Source organism: Corapipo altera, unplaced genomic scaffold (assembly GCF_003945725.1).
Source record: "Corapipo altera isolate COAL_440 unplaced genomic scaffold, ASM394572v1 51, whole genome shotgun sequence".
Classification (NCBI taxonomy): Eukaryota; Metazoa; Chordata; class Aves; order Passeriformes; family Pipridae; genus Corapipo; species Corapipo altera.
In genome coordinates this window covers 1,250,626-1,256,625 of record NW_020884892.1, presented here as the reverse complement: position 1 = coordinate 1,256,625, position 6,000 = coordinate 1,250,626, and positions in this window count along the sequence as shown.

Here is a 6,000-nt window from a genome sequence, read left to right as displayed (position 1 = left end):
CCCTTGTTCCTTCTCCTTCCACCCCAGCAGTGCACAGCAAGTCTGAGTTGTCCACCAAGGTGCTCCCTTGGAGTGTTTCCCCATGGGAAGAGTCCACTCAGCTACACTGGCACCGAGCTGGCCTCCATCTGGAAACGGGATGCCCTGTGGGTCCTGGTACATCCCTCTCTTGTCCCACCACCCCCACCCCGGCTCATCACCTTGTGTGCTGAGTCTCACTCACCCTTCCCTGTGGAAGAAGAGACAGATAGGGTGCCTCATCCAGTTCATAACTTCTCCAGTGCTCTGTTTCCCTGGGGAATGCTGCTTAAGCGAATTGTTCTCTGTGCCAGGACATGTGGCTTATGACAGGGACAGTTATCTGCACATCTCCTGAAGACCATGGGAATTGGTTTCACTATTCTGCAGTGCTGTGGACCTTTGCTAGGACTAATGCTCTACATTACACTGATCTGTTTCTCACTGAATAGGCTTTGATTGATTAACGGTGTAACTGCTTCTGACACTACCACCACCTTCTTAACCTTGGCACTAAGAAATGTACAAAGACACTCAGGGAAAGAGCTAAAAACCTCACAGCATATACCTCCATAACCAGGCCCGATAAACCCACTTGGTTTTGGTTTAGTGGTACCAATATATCTGCTACAAACCTGCATTGTGGAAAAGCAGGACTGTCTCTGTGGTAGATGCTTCACTCACTGACACTGGTTCTCAGGCAAATCGAAACAAATGAACCGCAGCCTCCCCAAACTCAGGTTATCCATGGGCTGCTCCTGTCATCCAAGTAGCTGGGGTTTGGACCAAGCCATGCTTCCTGGGACAGGACCACCTTCTCAGGACACAGTCTTAGTGGAATGAGTCTTTTCCTGCTGTATCAGCCTGTTTTCTGTCTCTACAGTGTTCCCTTCGAGTCCTTGCAGACTCAATGGTTACAACACAAAACTCCTGGGTCTGCTGCACATCAAAGACCTTCTAGCTTAATGGTGGCCATGAGAAGATTCTCCTTTCTCCCAAGTACCATGCTGCCAGGAAGGCTATGGCAGATGAGGGGATGTACATTCCTATTTCCTTGGGATTTTCTGGGAATTGAGTACTGTTGGAGTGTCTCAGTATCTTCATTTTAAGGACTGGCATGACAAAAGGATGAAAAGACTTGGTATTAGTCCATTATCTCTAAATCACTTCATTTCAAGCTGGGCTAAGGTAAGAGCAAATAGTAGTAATACTAGACACAGTGTGCAGTGTAGGAATAGATAATGCAGTTCACAGAGACGTATCTATAAATATGCTACTTTCTAGTCTAGCAGGTTTCAAAGTTTCTTTCACACTCTGTGATTCAGCTAATAAGCTGAAAGATGCTTCTCAGACTTCTTATTCAAGGACTTGCACAACCCATTCACCATCTGGCTGCCTCACAAAAGGCAACCCATGCATAGATCCCTCTGTTGTTTCATAATTTAAGTTTGTGGTTTCTTCAGATCCAAAGATTTCCTACTCAATCAAGAAGAGTATTGCAGCATCCCAATCTCACACTATGGCCTGGCCCCACTAACATTTGAAAGAGTAATGTCTTTTGGATATAGCCTAGTGTGATTTCTGCTTGCCCAGATGGACAATAAAGCTATTTAATGACTATTCCTGTGGTCAGGGGATAAATTATTAAGTCACTGTACAAGAAAATGATCTCTCTCCCCCTAGCAGCTATAGTCAAATGCCAGAGTGAAGCCTTGTTACTCATCTCCAGATTCCACAGAGCTATGTACATTGACAACCACATTTTATCCAGCTAAATAAATGATAGTGACACATGTGGCCTACGACTGGATTTTGATCAAGGCTATACTGAACTATTAGGGAATTTGTGATTAAATGATCCATGAATTCTAGTTTTGAGGGAAATCAGCAGAACCATGTTAGTCCCACTCTACCCCTAATCAAATGGCAGCCCAGCTGGTGAGGTCCTTTATGGAAAATATGAGAATGCCATTAGAAAAAAATGCGTCTGAAGAGAAAGTCTGCCCTAGAGTCTTGACAGGATAGAGAGGTTCAGTTCTTTGAACAATGAGGGTAAAGCAGCCCATTACTGTCTCTCTGGACATTACTCCTTCTTTGGCACATAATTTTCCAATGGATACCTTCTTATATCTCACCTCTTTTAAAGTCTCTTTATTCTCTAAAATCCTGGATCTTACTGTCCATTCCCATTTTGAAAAGCTCATTTCTTTAAGTTGATAGGACTATGCATCAGTTAGAGGGATTTGCTCAGGGCGATGTCCATTCAGGTTTTGAATACCTCCAAGGATGGAGACTCCACAAACTCATTGGATGACCTGTTCCAGAGTATGCCCTCTCCCAGATTCCCCCCTTCCAACAGAAATGTTTTCTCTTACATTTAAGTGGAATTTCCTCTATTTCAATTTCTGTCATTTTGCTCTCTCCTGTCATTAGACACCACTGAGAACATCTTAGACACTGCAAGATCTCTTCATCTTCTTTATTTTACTCCATCAAATATTTATACACATGGACAAGATCCCCCTGACCCTTCTTTTCTGAAAGCTAAATAGTCCCATGTCTCCCAGCTTCTCCTGGTATGTCAGATGCTCCAACACCTGAACCATCTTTGAGGCCCTTCACTGGACTCACTCCACCATGTTCACGTCTCTGTTGTACTGAGGATCCCTGCACCTACAAAGCACTCTTGGTGGTTTCCACCAGTGCTGGATAGAGGTGGAGGATCATCTCCCTTGATCTGCTGGCATTACTCTGCCTAATGCAACACGGGAGGCTGTTGGCCTTTTTTTGCTACAAGGGCACGTTTCCAGCTCACATGCAACTTGCTGTGCACCAGAACCTCTGCTTTCCAGCCACTTGCTTCGAAGCCTTTAGTGATTCCTGTGGTTATTCCTCCCCAGGAGGTAGGACCCTTTGTTGAACTTCATGAAACTCTGTCACCCCATTTCTGCAGCCTGCTGAGGTCACTCTAAAAGGCAGCAGAACCCTCTGGTCTCCCAAAAGCAGCTCACAATTTTGTGTAAACAATGTAGGACACCTGGATATCTCAGGCAGGACATGTCAGTTCTACTCTTAGAACCAGAAGAGTGAAAATTAGATATCCCACAAAGTAACTTCAGGGGTCTAAATTCCTTATTAGTTGTGGATCCGAGACCTGCTCTCCCTGTCATATCTCATTATCTTTCACTGCTCACTGAAAAGACCATAACTGAGTATCACAGCCCTGGTACACACATTTTATTTTGGCCTCCAAGTGTGTTAATATTATTAGTATTGATATTCTGAGATTTTGCAGGAGAGATGGTAAAGGGGTCTCTGCCTCATGCTCTCTGAACAGACTTCCACTCACACATCATTGCTTTTGCAAATGTGAAAGCTGCATACCAGTTCTTCACATGCTACAAAAATATACTAACAGTGAACCTTGAAATCAAGCCACCTTACAGCTCATGTCTTTTTTTAAAGCTGTTTGTTTGGTTTTGTAAGTGTCTCATTGGTTTGGCTCAGTGAATGAGGTTAATCTCTGCTAAGAAGCAGTGAGATTCTCCTTCTCCCTTTACAGCTGGAGGACAGCATGAGGGCAGATGAGCATTTTTGTGAATCTAGGGTACATTTTTCTCCCTCCTCTGCCCTTTGCAGGAGCTTCACTGGAAGGACATAAGGAATTCTTACTCATGGTAGCTTCCTGCCATCTGTTGCTACAGAAGAAAGTGCTTGCTGAAAGCATTTCTTTTACTGAATAGTTACTGAACAGTTGGTGCTGTCTGATGTTTGGGGTACTCCTGGAGGATGGTCAGTGTTCAAACAGGACCTGTTTAGCCAAACACTTTTAGCCATGCTTTCTGCTAAACACACCCAGCCTCAGGGTCTGGATGGATCACAGTGGATGTCAGTCGAATATATAAATGCGTTTCTTGGAATCAGAACAAGACTCGTGCTCTTTCTAAATTTCTTCTAAAGGACTAAAGTGGTCTCAACCAAATGGTTTGCAGAACTCAGACATTCCCTCTGACATGGATCGCTGCCCAACTCACAAGCTGTGGTTTCTTTTGCACTACAGATGAAGAAGATGTTCCTGTATGAGGAGACGGGCTGTGCCAAGTGGGTTTAAGACTCACTTCTCTGATGGGTCATTCTGCAGGCCAAGAACATGTCTTGCACTTCCTGAGCATTAGTCCCATGAGGATCCTTTAGCTCTTCCTGTGATGGGTTAAAAGGCTTAGCAGGACCTCAGACCCCAGCTAATTCCTGCCTCTCTGGGAAGGTAGGTTCAGACTGTACTTAAACTATTCACTACAATCAGTGTCACTGTCTGGTTTAGGATCCCCTTCCAGAAGAAAGCATTCATTCGTTTGCCTTCACATTAACAGCAGAAACAGTGTTACTGAAATCTTGGCCACTTGAAATCTTGGGCCAACTTGGAAATTAGAAAAAAAACAATATTCTTGTGTATGACCCACTTTAAGGATAAGCTTCAGGTTTACCATGTGCAGACAGGTAAATAAGACATCTCAATTTCTTTCCCAAGTCACAGGCAATATTTTCTTATACTCTTCCCAACTGAGGGATCCTAAGCTTTCATGAATGCTGCTGGGGCAAACATGCCCCTCAGGGAATAAAAGCTATCAGTAGAGAGGAGCATGGTCTTACCTATACAGAACCGGTACAGGATTGAGAACAGTGTGAACGTTTTCTAGCTGTGTGATCAGGATGCATATTTCAGAAATGTTATATCATTTGTGATTTTGTAAAATAATAATTCTAATATACTTCTTTTAATCTCCATTTTGGGTTTTTTTCCCATATAGATTATAATAGGGAAATATTTTTCTATCTAAAGGGTTAGGACTTCAGTGCATACTGCTGTTGCTACAAACAACAACAGATTACTTTTTACATTTTCACTGTTATTAGAGAAGGTAATCCAATGCCTGTTAAAATTCAGGTCCTCCGATTCCATGATTCTACTCCACACCCTTCCCTGAATCAGGGATTCGGTACAAATCAGCTTCCATTGCATCCTGTCTCAGGCTCAAGGCTTGACTAGATGATCTCCTAAGGTGCCTTCCAAAGTGAATTATCATATGATCCTGTTATGTTACTGCAACTGGATAATGAAGCTTGGGTGACACATTTTATCTGAAGAGGTGAGGCATTTCTGGCTGTTGTGGTATCAATGGTCTCCAATTACTGAAGTAAACAATGAATACAGAGCTCAGTCGTGTGCACTCTCATGTATCAGCCAAGGGCAACGTTAAATCTGAGGAAAATGAAACAGTGGAGAAATTTGACTTTCCTATTCACTATAACCAAAATCTATGAAACTGCAGAATGATCTGTAAAAGGATGCAACCGAAGTAGGATTATTTTGGATACCTTACCTACTGACCAGGTTGAATATACAGTGCAACAGCAAAAAGGAGTCTTCTTGAAGTGCCCATGACAGGGAATCATAAAATAACAAAATGATTCAGAGTGGAAGCAGAACTTGATCATCTCACCTCTGAACAAAGAAGAGCAAACTTCAAATTTAGATCAAGCTACTGAAGAGCTTTTCCAGTCAGGCTTTGATTATTTCAAGGTTTGTACTGGAGCAACTTGTTCCAGGGTTTGACCATTCTCACTGTGATTCATTTTCCCCTGGATTTCACTTTCTGCAGTTCATGTCTGTTGCTGCTCATCCTTTTGCTGCACAGCTCCAACTATAGTCTGGCTCCATTCAGCCACCCATATCACATGGGAATGATCCCATCTTTTTAGCGCTGGTACAGCTCTACTGAAAATCAATTGAGTTGCCCCGGGCTAAAACAAAAGGACAAATCTAGCTTATCCTTCTGTGGATTCACAGGGTGTTGAAATTTCCTCATCTTCAGTATAATAATTCTTCAGTGTGCTCATGTCATTTCCCAACACGCTTTTCCTTACACATGGATCTCAGCATCGCTTTTCATGATGCAGAGAAAAAGAACTATTTAATACCTC